Below are 19767 nucleotides of genomic sequence, written 5' to 3'. Positions count from 1 at the left end.
TGAACTGGCCCCTGTAAAAATAGCCTTTTGACATTTTCTTGAAAATGTGAGAAATTGCTGCTCAAGTTCTAAGCCTTGTGAGGTCATAGAAAAATAAAAGGATGTTCAAAAAACGATGCCAATCTAAAGTAGACATATGGGTGATGTTAATTAGCAACAATTTTGTGTGGTATTACTATCTGTCTTACAAGCCGATACATATAAATTTAGAAAAATGCTAATTTTTGCAATTTTTCGCTAAATTTTGATGTTTTTCACAATTAAATACTTAATGTATCGAGCAAATTTTGCCAGTAACATAAAGTCCAATGTGTCACGAGAAAACAATCTCAGAATCGCTTGGATAGGTAAAAGCATTCCGGAGTTATTACCACATAAAGTGACACGTCAGATTTGAAAAAATAGGCTGTGTCCTTAAGGCCAAAACAGGCTCAGTCCTTAAGGGGTTAAGATCCCAGGTTTCTGCCAGCAGAAAACTTATACCATAGTGATAAGATTGACAATGCGTTTGTCTAAAACATCAGGGATGGTCAAAAAGGCTTTTTGCCTCAAGCACATGGCAAACTATATGTAACTCTGGATTTCACCCTATAGTGCTCAGCGCAGCACTGTATTATTACAGGCTTATAGCTCCATAATATGGAACGGTTTGTTTTTTTGTGTTGGTGGGATACGGAGGTACAGTAGCGCACTACAGAAGTCTACGAGTGCCCTGTAAGGCTTCGTACTACTTGGAGGTTGTAAAGAGCCATAATATGGCAATGTACATGAGGCCTTAGGCTAAAAGTTTTCCTTGTAGTTGAAAAAATAATTCAACTTTTTTAGCAATATGCCGCTTTAACCCCTTCCCGCTCCTGGATGTACTATTAGGTCATGGCAGCTGTATCGTTCGCGCTCCATGACCTAATAGTACGTCTCGGGAGTAACGGCCGTTTCAACCGTCCTCCCGACACATACAGGAGCTGTGACAGCTGCTGTCTCGTACAGCAGCTGCCGCAGCTCCTACAGCGGGGACCGATCGCTGTGTCCCCGCTGATTAACCCCTTAAAAGCCGCGTTCTATAGAGATCGCGGCTTTTTAGGGGTTAAGCTGCCATCGCCGGCCTGCTACACGATAGCGGCCGGCGATGGTGACTATGGCAACCGGACACCAAACAATGGCGTCCGGCTATGCCATAGACGGAAGCCTAGTGGGTCCTGACAACGTCAGGACCCACTATGCTTGCTGTCAGTGAGTAGCTGACAGTTCTAATACACTGCACTACGCATGTAGTGCAGTGTATTAGAATAGCGATCAGGGCCTCCTGCCCTCAAGTCCCCTAGTGGGACAAAGTAATAAAGTTAAAAAAAAGTTAAAAAAAGATGTGTCAAAATAAGAAAATAAAAGTTTTAAAAGTATTAAAAGTAAAAATACCCCTTTTTACCTTATCGGTCATTTATTATTAATAAAAATATATAAACAAACAAATAAACTATACATAATTGGTATCGCCGCGTCCGTAACAGCCTGAACTACAAAATTATTTCATTATTTATCCCGCACGGTGAACGCCGTAAAAGAAAATAATAATAAACCGTACCACAATCACAATTGTTTGGTCACTTCACCTCCCAAAAAATGGAATAAAAAGAGATCAAAAAGTCGCATGTACCTAAAAATGGTAATGATCGAAACTACAGTTCGTTACGCAAAAAATAAGCCCTCGCACGGCTTTATTGATTGAAAAATAAAAACGTTCTGGCTCTTAGAATAAGGTAACACAAAAAGTGAATGATTGTTTACAAAACGTATTTTATTGTGCAAATGCCATACGACATAAAAAAAAACTATAAACATATGGTATCGCCGTAATCGTATCGCCCCGCAGAATAAAGTGAATATGTCATTTATAGTGCACGGTGCACGCTGTAAAAAAAAAAAAAAAAACGAATAAAAAAACAAATAGTAGAATTGCTGTTTTTTAGTCACCACGCCACCTAAAAATAGAATAAAAACTGATCAAAAATCCGCATGCACTCCAAGAAAACTACAATGCATTCCTCAAGGCCTCTTCAAACCGGACATGGTGCCTAATAAAAAAGAGGCCTCAAAATCCACTAGGCGCTCCTTTGCTTCGGAAGCCGGTGCTTCAGTCCATTACCGCACTAGGACCACATGTGGGATATTTCTCTAAACTGCAGAATCTGAGCAATAAGTATTAAGTTGCGTTTCTCTGATACATCCTTTTGTGTTATAAAAAAAAAATTGCATAAAAAGGATTTTCTGACAAAAAAAAAATATGTAAATTTCACCTCTACGTTGCTCTAAATTTCTGTGAAACACCTAAAGGGTTCATAAACTTTCTAAATACTGTTGTGAATACTTTGAGGGGTCTAGTTTCTAAAATGGGGTGTTTGATAGGGGTTTCTAATATATGGGCCCCTCAAAGCAAGTTCAGAACTGAACTGTAACCTAAAAAAATAAATAAATGAGGCAACACTTTTCTTCTTAGATTATATTGATAATGAGCCGTGCCCACCCCGAGATGACCCCAGTTTTGACAGTTTGTATAAACAGAGACCCCTATTAGACCGTTTCAGTGCCCGGTTTTCCCAAGCATACACCCCCGAGAAGTGTATTTCTATTGAGGAGTCCCTGGTACATTTTAAAGGGAGGGTTCAATTCCGCGAGTACCTGCCGGGTAAGAGGGCAAGGTATGGCGTGAAGATGTATAAGCTGTGCGAGAGTGCATCAGGGTATACCTACAGGTTTAGGATATATGAAGTAAAGGACACCCCCAAACCAGACTGCATCCTGGACTACAATAGGTACATGGGAGGGATGGACTTGTCAGATCAAATCCTGAAGCCCTACAGCGCCATGCGGTGTGGTATAAGAAGCTGGCCGGGCACATCATACAGATGGCATTGTACAATGTGTACGTGCTACATCGATGTGCAGGCCAGAGGGGAACTTTCCTGGAATTTCAAGAGGTGATTATCAAGAACCTAATCTTTAGGGACCAAGAAGGGGGGACACCCAGTACTTCTGGAAGCGGGGCCACGCGCATCTTACCAGGGCGGCAACGCTTTCCAGGAGAAGTTCCCCAAACTGGCAAGAAGGGAAAAAGTCAAAAGAGGTGCAAAGTCTGCTATAAGAGGGCGATAAGGGATGACACAATATATCAATGTGACACGTGTCCCGAAAAACCAGAGCTCTGTATGAAAGAGTGTTTTAAAATTTATCATACATCCCTTGGTTTATAATTTACCCCAATTTTACTTACCCAGATGCACTTCGCACAGCTTATCCCCCCTAGTCTTTCCCCTCTGGGCCCTGCTGAGTGCACAGGCAGCTGATGACAGCCACATGTAGGGTATTGCCATACCCGGGAGAACCCACATTACAGTTTATGGGGTGTAGGTCTCCGGTCAAAATGCTCACTACACCTCTAGATGAATGCCTTAATGGTGTCGTTTTGAAAACGGGGTCACTTCTTGCGGGTTTCAACTGCACTGGTACCTCAGGGGCTTCTGCATACATGACTTCGCACTAGAAAATCCCCAGTAGGCCAAATGGTGGTCCTTTCCTTCTGAGCCCTCCCATGGGCCCAAACGGCAGTTTATCACCACAAATGGGGTACTGCCGCACTCAGGACAAATTGGGCAACAGAATGGGGTATTTTGTTTCTTGTGAAAATAAGACATTTTCAGCCAAAACTACATATTATTTGAAAAAAATAATTTTGTTTTCATTCCCAGCCCAATTCAAATAAGTTCTGTGAAAAAACTATGGGGTCAAAATGGTCACAACACTCATAAATGAATTCCTTGAGGGGTGTCGTTTCCAAAATGGGGTCATTTGTGGTTGGTTTCTATTGCTTTGATACTTCTGGGGCTCTGCAAATGCGACACGGCACCCGAAAACCGAACCAGCAAAATCTGGACTCCAAAGAACAAATAGCGCTCCTTTCCTTCTGAGGCCTACCATGTGCCCAAACGGCAGTTTATCGCCACAAATGGGGTATTGCTGCACTCAGGAGAAATTGGGCAACAAAATGGAGTATTTTGTTCCCGGTAAAAATAAAAATTTTGGATCAAAAAATTACATCTTATTGGAAAACATGTCATTTTTTTAATGTCACAGCCCAATTCAAATACGTGCTGTGAAAAAACTGTGCGGTCAAAATGCTAACAACAACCATAAATGAATTCCTTGAGGGGTGTAGTTTCCAAAATGGGGTCACTATTTGGGGATTCCTACTGTTTTGGCACCTCAACGCCTCTTCAAACCTGGCATGCTGCCTAAAATATATTCTAATAAAAAAGAGGACTCAAAATGCACTAGGTGCTTCTTTGCTTCTGGGGCTTTGTTTTATTCCACGAGCGCAGTAGAGCCACATGTGGGACATTTCTAAAAACTGCAGAATCTGGACAATACATATTTAGTAGTGTTTCTCTGGTAAAACCTTCTGTGTTACAGAAAAAAAATTAATATTATTGAAATTCAGCAAGAAAAATGAAATTTGCAAATTTCACCTCCACTTTGCTTTAATTCCTGTGAAATGCCTGAAGGGTTAAAAAACTTTCTAAATGCTGTTTTAAATACTTTGAGGGGTCTAGTTTTTAAAATGGGGTGTTTTATCAGGGTTTCTAATACATAGGCCCCTCAAAGCCACTTCAGAACTGAAGAGATACCTTAAAAAAACGGCTTTTGAAATTCTTAAAAATATGAGAAATTGCTGTTTATGTTCTAAGCCTTGTAACGTCCAAGAAAAATAAAAGAATGTTCAAAAAACGATGCCAATCTAAAGTAGACATATGGAAAATGTGAACTAGTAACTATTTTGGGTGGTATAACCGTCTGTTTTACAAGCAGATGCATTTAAATTCTGAAAAATGCAATTTTTTCAAAATTTTCTCTAAATTTTGCAATTTTTCACCAATAAACACTGAATATATCGACCAAATTTTACCACGAACATGAAGCCCAATGTGTCACGAGAAAACAATCTCAGAATCGCTTGGGTAGGTTTAAGCATTCCGACGTTATTACCACAAAGTGAAATATGTCAGATTTGAAAAATGGGCTCCGAGCCTTAAAGGGAACCTATAGCTATAAAGCCAGCAATACCTGGTGAAAGTGGGTGAAAAATCATTGTCCTCTAAGCTATAAATATGTTCTAAGTAAGCTCTGCAGCTTTAGTATTCCGTTTTTCAGTGGTCCCGAGTTGTATGCAAATGAGCAGAAAAAGAGTCAAATCTTCATCTGAAAAGAGTCAGATTTTCATTCCTCCAGTGTCTGAGTGGACTCCACCTCCTTCTTTTTGATTGACAGCTCCTTAGCCAGTCAGGGCAGGACAGGTGGCAGCGGTGGGCGGGGTTAAGAAGCTGCATCCCAGAGGGAAAACTAATTACCATAAAAGGCGGGAAAAGTTTAAACTACTACATTTACCGACAGAGGAGGACTTCAGGAATGAAGAACAGGAACGAACTCTGGACAGCTGCGGCCATTGAGGGGTCAGGCGAGTTTAACAGGTAAGATGTTGATGACAGGATCCCTTTAAAGAGACTCTGTCACCACATTATAAGTGCCCTATCTCCTATATAAGGAGATTGGCGCTGTAATGTAGGTGACAGTAATGCTTTTTATTTTAAAAAAAACGATCTTTTTTCACAAAGTTAGGAGTGATTTAAGTTTATGCTAATGAGCTTTCTTAATGCCCAAGTGGGCGTACTTTTACTTTCGACCAAGTGGGCGTTGTACAGAGGAGTGCATGACGCTGACCAATCAGCATCATGCACTCCTCTCCATTCATTTACACTGCACTAGCGATATAGATATATCGCTATGTGCAGCCTCATACACAAGCCCTAACATTACTAGTGTCATGATAATGAATACACATGACCATCCAGCCTGGACGTCATGTGTACTCAGAATCCTGACACTTCTGACTCTTTTTTGTGAGATTCCAGCAACGGATACGAAATATCGCGAGATCTCGGAGCTAAACGAGATTTGGTGTCACTTGCCAGAATCTCACAAAAAAAGATTCAGAAGTGTCAGGATTCTGAGTACACATGACGTCCAGGCTGGATTTCATGTGTATTCATTATCAGGACACTAGTAATGTTAGGGCTTGTGTATGAGGCTGCACATAGCGATATATCTATATCGCTAGTGCAGTGTAAATGAATGGAGAGGAGTACATGATGCCGATTGGTCAGCGTCATGCACTCCTCTGTACAACACCCACTTGGTCGAAAGTAAAAGTACGCCCACTTGGGCATTAAGAAAGCTCATTAGCATAAACTTAAATCGCTCCTAACTTTGTGAAAAAAGATCGTTTTTTTAAATAAAAAGCATTACTGTCACCTACATTACAGCGCCGATCTCCTTATATAGGAGATAGGGCACTTATGATGTGGTGACAGAGTCTCTTTAAGGCCAAAACTAGGCTGCGTCCTTAAGGGGTTAATAAGAAATTTCTATATAAAATTCACTGGCAAGAAAAAAAAAAAGGATGATCCCAGGGATCATAATACCTTTATATCGGCAAAACTCAGCGCTGCAGCATTTGCTGGTAGGAAGATTAGTGCAGGTTTATAGTAATCGCTGCTGGGAAAGGGAGGATTTATGCAAGGGAGGGAGAGCATAAAAGGACAATCCAGTCAAGGAAAGATACTGTACACGTGGAAAGAAAAGGCAAGAAGCCAGAGGCGATGAGGAGCTGCACTTTTCTAGCTAATTCTGTGATACATATGCACAACAGCAGCCTCTTCCCTCATAGCACCATTGAAATCCTAACTTGTAGTGAGATTTTAGGTCTGCCACTACACCACACTTTTTTTTTTTAGGGTTCCTCTGTTATACAGGTAATAACAGTCAATGGCTTGCTGTGTTACCAGACTACAGAATATATGTAACCCCTTAATGACCAGCCTATTTTAGACCTTAATGACAAAGCCATTTTTTACGTTTTTCCATCGTCTCATTCAAAGAGCTATAACTTTTTATTTTTGTGTCGACATAGCTGTATAAGGTCTTGTTTTTTGCGGGACAAGTTGTAATTTTTAATAGCACCATTTTGGGGTGCATAGAATTTATTGATTAGCTTTTCTTAACTTTATTTTTTTGGGGGGGGGGAATAGAAAAAAACTGCAATTTCGCTACCCTTTTTTGCGTCCTAAATTTACGCCGTTTACCGTGTGGTATAAATAATAATAAAATAACAAATTATATATATATATATATATATATATATATATATATATATATATAGCCAATTGGGAACAAAACATGACCTTTGGATATGAAATATAAAAGTAGTTTTTATTAAGTAACATTATTCAAATATACAAACACGTAGAAACTAAAACAGAACGTGCAGCCTTCACAAGAAGACAGAAAGAAATACACGTGGTAGCTGTATACAGGGTAAGAGACTGTCAGGGTCCTAAACATAGATGCCAAATAAATATGTAGTCAATAACAGTATCTGATACATAAACTATCTACACAGCAAACAGAAAGGAATCGTCATCATGATGACTGACGGACACGATTCACGAACAAAAAAAATGTCAGGCAAAGCAAATAAGCATAAGTAGTTATTTTCTGCTCATATGATACGATACATACACGGTGAAGAGAGCTGGAACAGATAAGCCAGGTAGGACCGGTCCCACACCAACGTCGCTCCCGACACGCGTTTCGCTGTAGCTTAGTCAGGGAATGGCCTGTCTTCTTGTGAAGGTTGCATGTTTATTTTAAAAAACTCTTTTTATATTTCATATCCAAGTGTCATGTTTTGTTCTCAATTGGTTTTCTATTTTCGTATTACACGAGCCACTATATATATATATATATATATATATATATATATATATATATATATATATATATATATATATATATATATATATATTACAATTCTTGGATATAATTACTAATGGATTAAAATGGAGACACAAAAACAGAGGCTATATTATGTTATACGGAGCTGTAATAAGGCATCACGTGACCACTGCAGCCAATCACAGGCTGTAGCAGCGGTCACATGATGAAAAGTAATCCCAGGAGGCCAGCCTGAATGACGTCAGAGGTAATTACGTATAAGCGTATGCTAATGCTGCCGTTTTGCGTAGCGGACATTCCAGGTGAAAAACTGCAATTTGGTGAGTTGTTTTTTTTGCCCGGAATTAACTGCGGCCCGTGTGCCTGCAGCTTTGTAGTGCAGAACCGCAGGGACACAAGTGCTGCTGTAAAGGCCCTGCCATGTGCATGGTGTCTTATTTCCACTTACAAAGAGATAAGTGCTACTTTAAAAAAATAAAATAATTATAATAACTGAATAAAAAGACAGAACGGAGCTAGAAAACAACATATATTGGCAACCACAAAAAAAGGATATCTTTGAAATGAAGGAAGCAAATATAAATTGAAGCTCCACTTGTAGGTCGTTTTTATGAGCGATTTACGAAGTAATCGCTCTGAAAATCCAACTGCACATAGCTTTATTTCTTCACTGAAGTCGTTTGCCAATCCAAGGAAAAATTCAAAACGATTGCCAAGCGGGCGGTCACTTTCAATGGTTCATGCAGTCCAGCTGTGGTGCGTAGACTACGTTTCTTTACATATAAAGCACAGTGTTAACCGGTTAAGGACTAGGCTGTTTTTTACAGCTAAATGACCAAAGCAAATTTCACAATTTTGCTATGCGCTTCTTTAGATGACTAGAACTCAGCAGGTGAATAAAGTTCATCTTTGAATTTTACACTCTTTTTAAAGGACAGATAGGGCTTTGTTTTAGTGGCATTTGTCAGTATATATCATTTTTATTTTTTTCTCTAAAGTGGGCAAAATTGGAAAAAAATGCAAGAATTTAGCAATTGCGCCAGTTTATGCTAGCATTTTTCACACACGGTATGGACCACGGACAAAATTAATCTCCTTTCACATTCTTCCACTTCTCCCGTGCATGGGGATACCAAATATGTGTGCCTTATTCACTGTGCGGGCATGTGCCAGGGCTTGGCATAAAAGGAGGCTTTTCGGTCCAGGAATTTTGCATTTGATTTTATAGCCGCATACTGTTTTCTGGGGGGCCTAATGCTGCTAAAAGATTAGAATCACCCCATAAATTACTTCATTCACGCAAGTAGACCCCACAAGGTTTTCTTCAAGGGGTTTATCATATTTTTAGACAGTCCAGTTTTCTTCTGAAAGTTTCTTGAATAAGATGGAACAAAATAAAATCAGCAATTTTTTAGCAAATGCGTCAGTTTATACCAGCATTTTTCACACACGGTATAGACCACGGACAAAATTCATCTCCTTTCACATTCTTCTACTTCTCCCGTGCACGGGGATACCAAATATGTGGCCTTATTTATCACATAGAGATGTAGGAGGGCGGACGATAGAAGCTTATTTCACAAATCGCTTTTTTTCAAAGCTGGTTTTACAAAACTCAACAGAGTTTCTATAACACTTCCAAAATATCTGCTCTTGAAGCAGAAATCCCAAAATATTCATCTAGGGGTATAATGGGAATTTATTTTTTGGGGTTTTCTAAAATAAGAAATTGCAGGTTAATGCAAATGGAGCTCTCCAGCAGATAAACTTTAGAAAACATCAAACATGACATCCACCCCCCACCCATTCCCTCCCTCACCCTTGGAGTAAAATCAGGGGAAAAATAAAAATGTAATGTAGGGCAAATATATTTTCAACGAATTAACTAAAATCTAATAATTCAGAACAGTGTGGTATTTTTTAAAACATGGCTCAGTGCACAGGCCTGGTTGTGAGGGACATGAGGGACAGAAATATCGGGAATCTTTGCGGTGCCCGTCTTTTCTGCAGACGCGGCACTTTTTCTGGGGGTTGCTTCTGGTTGGTGTTGGGGGAATCCGACTGATGAAGTGTCTTTCAGTCAGTCGCGTGACATCCTCAGACTGGGGGCATTCTCGGGTGTCCTGAACATCAAAAATGAGGCCTTCAATAATTTTTCCCTGGAAATCCAGGTATGTGTCTCTGCCTCTGTTTTTTTTGTAGAGCACAAATGAGTTGTGGATGGCCACCTGTAACAAATAAATGGCCACCTTTTTGTACCAGGTTTTAGTTTTGCGTTTTACTAAATAGGGCTGTAAAACCTGGTCGCTTAAATCCACCCCCCCCCATGTACTTGTTATATTCGGACACGCTCACTGGTTTGTGCTTGTCCGATGTTGCCCCTCTTTCCCTCACTGCCACTGTTCCTGCGGTATGAATCGTGCTTAGCACATACACATCTTTGCGATCCCTGAACTTGACCGCCAGCAATTCCTCAGATGCATAAGCACAGGAGTCCCCCTTTACCATGCGCTTCCCCACTAATTGCTGTGGAAAACCAATTCGGTTTTTGCGCATGGTACCACATGCCCCAGTCCTTGCAGCATGCAAATGCCTAAACAGGGGCACACTCGAATAAAAATTATCACAGTACAGGTGGTACCCCTTGTGAAGCAGAGGCTGCATTATCTCCCACACGATCTTACTGCTGGTGGAAAGATCAGGGGGGCATCCAGGAACATTTATTGTGCGGTCCCGCCCTTCATAAATTCTGAAGGCGGTGGTATATCCTGACCCGCTTTCACACAATTTGTAGAGCTTAACGCCATATCTTGCCCTTTTTGAAGGTAGATATTGGCGAAAGCTAAGTCTGCCATGAAAGTTGAGGAGGGATTCGTCCACGCTTACATTCTGCTCAGGGGTGTAGAGTTGCAGAAATAAATTATTCAGGGAATTTATTAGCGGTCTTATTTTGAACAACCGATCCCGGTTTGCATCGGTACTTGGGGGGGCCTGTGCGTTGTCATTGAAGTGGAGGAACCTCATTATTGTCTCATAACGAGACCTGGGCATTACTGCAGAATATACTGGGGTGGCTTGGGCGGGTCTTGTTGACCAGTAAGACCTAATGGAGGGCTTTTTGACAATACCCATATTTAGGGTGAGCCCCCAAATTTTTTTTTAATTCCAGCAAATTGGTGGGCGTCCAATCTCTGGCATGGGTGGATGAAGGTTTCTGCCTTATATATTGAGTGGCATATAAATTTGTTTCGTGGACAATCTGATTTAGGATGTCGTCCGTTATAAATAAATGGAAGTAATCCATTTGGACAAAATTTGTATTGTCCACGGTTATGCCAGGAGTGGCAGTAAATCCGTGGATTCTAGGCCCAAAAGATGGGGCAGGTGCCCATACAAGAGCCTGGACTGAAGGGACCAGGCTGTCCCGTGCTACAGCGCTACTTGGCCCTGCGCTTTCAAGTTCTGCAGTTTCAACTGCATCAGGGACAACGTCCCCTGAAGATGAACCTGAAGTGACGCTGTCATCGTCACTACCTAAAACAGGTTCCATCTCGGACGCCATCTCTGATGCGGTCTCCGACTCAGACCACAGCATGGCGTATGCCTCCTCGGCGCTAAACAACTTCCTCGCCATAACGTAACTAAACAAATTGTTGTTTTTGTTTTTTTTTTTATATAAAACACACAAACTAACTGCTATATATATATTTACACTACCGCTAACAAAAAAATAAACCGCTATTGCTATATATATTATATATATGTGGATATATATATAATTATATACTCCCTACCTGCCTATTCTAATAGAATAAAAGATAGAAAGGTAGATATATAGAAAAAAAGATAGATGGATAGATAGATTGTATAGATAGATAGAAATCTATCTATACAGAGAATGTTTTAGAGTGTAACTGTATTTTTTGTGTAACTAACTGTATTCTTCTGGCAGCAATTCTCCCGAGTCTCTTCTTCTCCTCAAACTGAAACAATGTTTGAGGAGAAGAAAAGAGGCAGGAGATTTACTGCCAGAAAAGTCAAAATAAAACAAATGTGGTCGCTGTGATAGGTTTTCACAGCGACCACATGTTCAGGGACCATCAGATTGGTCCCTGATACTCTGCCCAGTGCCCAGAGCTGTTGGTAACAGCGTGGGCACAGGGCTGTGTGCACGCGATCGCGTGCACACTGTTTTCTATGCAGAAATGCATGTGATCGCTGTGATTGGTTGTCACAGCGATCACATGTTCAGGGGCCAAAAGATTGACCCCTGACATTCTGCCCAGTGCCCATGGCTGTTAGCAACAGCCAGGGCACAGAGCTGTGTGCACGCGATCGCGCGTGCACAGTCTCTGAAGTGCCGCCGTAAATAGTCTATACGGCGGACTTTAGAGACCCTGACCGCTGGCCGTATATTTACGGCCAGCGGTCGGGAACCTGTTAAAGAAGGACTACTTAGAAAACCTTGTAAAGCCGTTTTATTGTGTACTGCGCCAAAAACGGAATGTATTTATAATATATATATTTTTTGCTTCTGCTTGTGCGCGGCAGTCTGCACCACTATAGTTATTTGTGTAGGTACCCTTAGGCTGACTTCATGCGTTGTGGATTTGTCGCAGATCTCACCCTTTTACATTTCAAGGAGTAAAACCAGCAATGAAAATCTACAACATGTTGTTATCTCAGTCTTAGGGCCCGTTTACATCTGCATTCGAGTTTTCGTTGTACTGCTCCCTCAGAAGATCAGAACTAAAACACCGAAAGTGACAGTTCTGTTAAACGACGGAGACAACCGGCGACCGACTGAACCCATTCATTTTAATGCGTTCCATCAAGGTATCTGTGATTTTACCGGAAACAATAGAGCAGCAGTAGAGGCCTCACGCACCTCCATGGCAGCCCTATTACAGCTCTGTACAAAATGGATACGGCCACATGCATAAGGGCCTGTTCACATCAGCGTTGGCTTTCCGTTCAGGGTTTCGGTCTGAGGTATCCGTCGGGTGAACCCCTCAACGGCAGCTTTCCGTTTTTGTGACGGAATCAATAGCGCAGTCGACTGCGCTATGTCAAAAAACCGGAAACCTGCCGGAATGGTGACAAACGGAAACTATTAGCAATGTTTCCATCACCATTGATATCAACGGTGATGCAAACGGAAGCCAAGGTTTCCGTTTGACTTACCATTGAGGGGTTCACCCAATGGAAACCTCAGACACAGCTGTATGGAAACCCAACGCTGATGTGAACAGGCCCGAATACCTTGTTTTACACATGTTGTTAAAACACAATAAAAACGTTTTTATGTAGGACTTGTGCGAGACTTCTAGCATACGATTGTAGAGATTAACAGTCTGCCTATGACTTCTCTATCCTGCCAGCCCTAAATCATGCACTCCTCCTATTGCCAGAAGGAACAATCAGCACCCCCATTCAACTGCACAAAAAAACATATACAGCCATACGCCACACAATAGGATCTATCCACCCAATGACTTTAAGGCTGGGTTCACACGACCTATTTTCAGACGTAAACGAGGCGTATTATGCCTCGTTTTACGTCTGAAAATAGGGCTACAATACGTCGGCAAACATCTGCCCATTCATTTGAATGGGTTTGCCGACGTACTGTGCAGACGACCTGTCATTGCCGACGTACTGTGCAGACGACCTGTCAAACGACGACGCGTAAAAATACAGCCTCGTCAAAAGAAGTGCAGGACATTTATATACATTATATGCAGGACACTTCTTTCAGACGTAATTTGAGCCGTACTTCATTGAACTCAATGAAGCACAGCTCAAAATTTAAGTCTGTCAGAGAAGCCTCGCAAAATGCGAGGAGGAATTACGGCTGAAACGAGGCAGCTGTTTTCTCCTGAAAACAGTCTGTCATTTCAGCCGTAAAAGCCTCTCACCGTGTGCACATACCCTAATTGTAAACAAATAAGTAAAGTATAAGGCTGGGTTCACACCGAGTTCTTTGCAGGCGGAAGATCTGCCTAAAAATTCTGTTTGGAAATTTGAGGCAGATTTTCCTCAGCCTGCACGCCGATTTTCACGGCATTTTTCACCCACGGCCATTAAGCGCCGCGGGCATAAAACGCCGCGAAATAAGCTTTCTCTGCTTCCGATTCATGTCAATGGGAGGTCAGAGGTGTAATCACGCGAAGATAGGGCATGTCACTTCTTTCTCCCGCGAGCAGGTTTTACCGCTCGCGGGAGAAAACCGCCTCCGCCTCCCATTGAAATCAATGGGAGGCATTTTTTGGCGAGTTTTGCGGCGCGGTTTCCGCGTCAAAAAACTCCATGTGAACATACCCCAAGTCTGTTTTCTAGTACAACCAAAAACAAACAGTTTGCTACAGTACAGCAGGGGAGGAGAAATTACTGTAGACTATATTGAATAAGAACTTTCAGACATCAATAGAAAGCAACCCAGTAAGGGCCTGTTCACATCTGCATTGGAGACTCCATCACAGATCCAGCCAAAATTACCGGACATTAGAGCAGCATGCTGCGCTATTGTGACTTGTAAAAACAACTGACCTCGTTACAGAAACCCAACGGAACCCATTAAAGTCAATCAGTACCGATGGTGTCCGCCATGAAACAGAACCGGAGCTTCCAGTATTTTTGTTGTTCTGCTCCTCTGACTGAGCAGGACAATGGAAACACTGATGCAGGTGTGAACAGGCCCTTAGGCCCCAGCAGCAAGTTTTTGGACTCATTGGATACCTGCCAGATGTCCAGTTCTGTGTTTACCGTATACAAACAAACATCGGACATGCTGCCCATTGCCTACAGCTCTGTATTATGGACCCACAATGTAGTCTGTAAAGCCATGACGCAACCATGCAGATTAAAGCAGGAGAAAGGAAACATTACAACATTTTTCCAGTGACAGCATTGCAAACTATAAATACATTCACATATACAATTTTACATTTAAGTCTGAAACTTAGGCATACAGATTGAAAGGTCAACTTGATGCACAAAGATCTGCTTAAATGACGCAATAAGTCAAAGTACAGGATATAGGTGGAAATATTTCACACTCCCATATTTACACTGTCCAACCAGTACGCACAACACACACCCAGCAGGTCTCCAGCAAAATAAAATCTGCTGTCAATTCAAAGGACACAAACTGTGATTTCATCCTTCATACATTCATCCTGCGCCTTGTTGTGGTACATACATGGTCTGCTCATCAGCAGTGCAAAGCTGGCAACATCCACGGATATCCCCTACATGTCATTACAAGAGGTCAAACTAAATCACTACCGCCAGCCGAAGCAGACTGTGTCCCAGTTACTGACAGTGACGTCACTGCACTAGACTCCAGGCATCCGAGAGGCAGTAAAAGACGGAGATGAATGCAGAGCCATCTCATAATTGTGCAGATAATGGACTACGTATTTGCTACTAGCAATAATAAAATGAATATCATATAATGCGACCAGATGCAATAGAACAGACAAAACAGTTGTGTGGTTTTTACGACACAGAGGATATTGTTGGCGCGGTCAGAAATCTTCACACATCAGAGGAAAATGCAAGAGCCGGCTATCTAATAACCATCTTTATATAACGCCGACATAGTCCGCAGCACTTTATAATTCAGACACACAATATCAGACATTACATAGTGATAAAACTAATAAACAATTCAAAAAACAGGAGTGAGGACCCTGCTCTCAAGAGCTTACAATCTATGAGGAAATAAGGGAGACACAAAATGTAAATAGTGCTTGCCGAGTACAATGGTCCAGTCGTCTTGTATAAACATAGGGTATTACACATAAAACGGCATGAGCAGGTCACCAGCCACGGGATGTCTATTCACAATCTCTGCACTTCGTTACTCTGTCTGTGGTAGTTACAGCAGACGAAGCGTAATCTCGCGAGATTACGCTGTAGATGACAGGTTACAACGAGATTACGCTACCCACTTGGTCGAAAGTAAAACCCGCCCACTTGGGCATTAAGAAACTCATTAGCATAAATCTAAAAATCGCTAATAAAGTGGTGAAAATAGATCGTTTTTTTAAATAGAAAGCACTCTTGTCACCTACATTATAGTGCCCATCTCCTTATGTAGGAGATAGGGAACTTATAATGTGGTGACAGAGCCTCTTTAATCTTAGGTCATTGGTTGAACGTAGAGCGCGAGTAGGGTGGTAAACAGATGAGGGGGGGCGATGTAAGGAGGTGCAGCACTGTGGAGGGCTTTGTGGGTGAGAGTAATACTAGTCCTTCTCAATTAACTAGAATATCATCAAGAAGTTAATTTATTTCAGTAATTCAATTCAAAAAGTGAAACTCATATTATATAGATTCATTACACACAGTGATCTATTTCCAGCATTTTTTCTTTTAATGTTGATGATTGTGGCTAATAGTTAATGAAAAACCCAAATTTAGTATCTCAGAAAATTAGAATATTTAATAAGCCCAATTTCAAAAATTACTTTTAATACCAAAATGTTGGCCTACTGAGAAGTATGTACAGTATATGCCCTCAATACTTGATCGGGGCTCCTTTTGCATGAATTACTGTATCAAAGCGGCGTGGCATGGGGGCGATCAGCCTGTGGCACCGCTGAGGTGTTATTGAAGCCCAGGTTGCTTTGATAGCGGCCTTCAGCTTGTCTGCATTGCTGGGTCTGGTGTCTCATCTTCCTCTTGACAATACCCCATAGATTCTCTATGGGGTTTAGGTCAGGCGAGTTTGCTGGCCAATCAAGAACAGTCATACTGTGGTTATTATACCAGGTATTGGTACTTTTGGCAGTGTTTGCAGGTGCCAAGTCCTGCTAGAAAATGAAATTAACATCTCCATAAAGCTTGTCAGCAGAGGGAAGCAAGAAGTGCTGGAAAATTTAATGCCAGACGCTGCACTGACTCTGGACATGATATAACACAGTGGACCAACACTGCTGCTCAGTGGTCCAAAGTCCTGTTTTCAGATGAAAGTAAATTTTGCATTTCATTTGGAAATCCAGGTCCCAGAGTCTGGAGGAAGAGTGGAGAGGCTTCAATCCAAGTTGCTTGCGGTCCAGTGCGGAGTTTACACAGTCAGTGATGGTTTGGGGAGTCGTGTCATCTGCTGCTGTTGGTCCCTTGTGTTATATCAAGTCCAGAGTCAGCTCAGCCGTCCACCAGGAAATTTTCGAGCACTTCATGCTTCCCTCTGCTGAAAAGCTTTATGGAGATGCTGATTTCATTTTACAGCAGGACTTGGCACCTGCCCACACTGCCAAATGTACCAATACCTGGTTTAATAACCACAGTATGACTGTGCTTGATTGGCCAGCAAACTCACCTGACCTAAACCCCATATAATATATGAGTTTCACTTTTTGAATTGAATTACTGCAATAAATTAACTTTTTGATGATATTCTTATTCATTGAGAAGGACTAATAAGTTTGAATTTAATTCTGAAGGGGATGGGCAACCAGTGCAGTGACTGGCACCGGGTAGAGGCGTTGGTGTAGAGGTTGGTCAGAAAGAGGAGCCTGGCTGCTGTATTGAGGATAGATTGGAGAGGGGAGAGTTTAGTGAGGGGAAGACCGACTAATAATGAGTTACAGTAATCAAGACGAGAGGGAATCAGAGCAACAATGAGAGTTTTGGCTGTTTCCGCAGTCAGAAACGGGCGTATTCTGGAGATGCTTCTAAGGTCCAGGTGATATGAGCGTGCCAGTGATTGAATAAAAGGAGTTAAGGAAAGATCTGAGCAAGACTGGGCGATTATGACCTAAATCAAAATCATGATTAATTGAACATGTAACCCCAATTACGATTGATGAACAATTATTTAGGCCAGACTCCTTTTTGCATGCTACGTCATTGAATTAATATTTATCCCGAGCCTGCTGTATACTTCTGTATATAATATACCCCCTGAAACTGCCCCCACTCAGTATATTACACCATAGCTGACCCCACACATTATAAAAGCCACTATAGTTCCCGTCACACAGTATGACCCTATAGTTGCCCTCCACACAGTATAATGCCTGCCATAACTGCCCTCCACACAGTATAATGCCCCCATAATTGCCCTCCACGCAGTATAATGCCACGGTGAGAGGTATATAATTGGGTGTCATCTGGAAGCCAAATCTTCTGATGGTTTGTCCAATAGGGGCTATTTAGAGAGAAAAGAGGAGCGTACCAAGAACGGATCCCTGAGGAACCCCAAAAGAAAGGGAATGAGGAGAAGTAGGACCAGCAAATGATATGCTGAACGCGTGGTCAGAGAGATAGAATGAAAACCAAGAGGGAGCAGTAGCCTTAAGGCAAATAAAGAGGAGCATATTGAGTAGGAGTTGCTGGTTTACAGTCAAAGGCTGCAGAGATATCCAGAAGAATCAGTAGAGAGTATTTGCCGTTAGATTTAGCCATTAGGAGATCATTTGAGACTTTAGTAGTGGCAGTTTCTATAGAGTGCGGAAACCAGATTGTAAGGGGTCGAGAAAAGAGTTAGCAGGGAGATATGGGATTAGGTGGGAGTAAACCAAGCGTTCCAGAAGTTTAGATGAAGGGGAAATCAGAAATAGGTCAGTAGTTTGATGCGCAAGACGGGTCAAGATATGTTCTTTCAGTATTGGCGTTATAACGAATGTTTAAAAGAGGAGGTAAATATTCCAAAAGAAAGAAAAATATTGAAATTTTAGTCAAGTGACTAGTGACAGCCGGAGAGAGAGACCGGACGATCTGTGAGGGAATAGAATCACTAGGGCAGGGAGGAGGACGGGAAGTAGAGAGGAGCCAAGAGAGTACTTCTCCTGTCATTGGGTCAAATGCTGAAAGAAGAGCGAGTGTGGGAGGGAGGGAAGGGGATCAATGTTACTAGGGGACCAGGAGATAATATCATGGTGGAAGTTGTCAATTTTAAAATAAGTGGCTGGGTCTTCAGCACTGAGATCAGGGATAGGCGTCTGCACATTAGGACTAAGGCTCCATGCACACGACCATATATATTTCATCAGTAATTACGGACCCATTCATTTCTATTGGCCACAGACATCTTTCAGTATATTCACGGATGGATGTCCGTGCTGAGAAGAATTATAGAACCTGTCCTATTCTTGTCCGTAATTACTGGATGCAATACGGACCCTATATACAAATGAGTTTCGGAAGACTGCGGATCAGTATTTACAGATAGATGAAAATACGGTCGTGTGCATGGGGCCTAAGGAGGGAGTGAAAAGTAGCAAAGAGGCGCTTTGGATTATTAGATAGTGTGGAGATGAGGGAGGTGAAATAGACTTGTTTGGCAGGGTGAAGGGCAGAGTTACGGAAACCGAGTAACTTACTGAGCTACGCGGTATCCGTAACTCCCATAGTAGTGAATGTCAGTTCCGGAAGCAGCGTAGCATGAGCATTACGTTGTTTCCTTAACTACCTTACAGTTCTATGGGAGTTACGCTATTTCCTTAACTCCCGACCATGTAATGAGTAAGTGGCCGGTAGGCAGCGTAAGCAAAAAGCTATAACGGGGTCCATGGGACCACGTTCTAGAGATAGGTGTGGGTGCCAGAGGTGGGACCTGCATCTATCTGACATTTAGGACATATCCAGTGGATATGGTCATAAATGTCTCTGATGAGAAAACGCCTTTGCCTTATTTACACAAACGTATTTCTCATCCATGTGCTATCCGTTTTAGAAACGGACAGCACACTGACCCATGCAATTCAATAGGGCTATTCCCACAGGAATTTTTATTTTCATGGAACGCGGCTCCGTTGTGGGAAACTCGCAAATGTCTTATTCTGGTCCGTTTTTGCAGACCAGACTCTACCATTAAACTTTATGGGTGCGTAAAATAAAACGACATCCGTGTGCTGTCTGTTTTTCACGGAGAAGTTACCTAAGAAATAAAAAATAAAAAAGTAAAAAGAGGAAGCG

The 19767-nt window shown here is 41.8% G+C and overlaps 1 protein-coding gene across 1 annotated transcript in view; it reads right to left on the bottom strand.

Moving 5' to 3' along the window:
- Positions 1–19767, bottom strand: part of PRKD1 (protein kinase D1) — a 244044-nt gene that overhangs the window by 204391 nt on the left and 19886 nt on the right. The window lies entirely within an intron of this gene.

Source organism: Rhinoderma darwinii, chromosome 12 (genome assembly GCF_050947455.1).
Source record: "Rhinoderma darwinii isolate aRhiDar2 chromosome 12, aRhiDar2.hap1, whole genome shotgun sequence".
Taxonomy (NCBI): Eukaryota; Metazoa; Chordata; class Amphibia; order Anura; family Rhinodermatidae; genus Rhinoderma; species Rhinoderma darwinii.
This window is presented reverse-complemented; position numbering and strand designations above follow the sequence as displayed.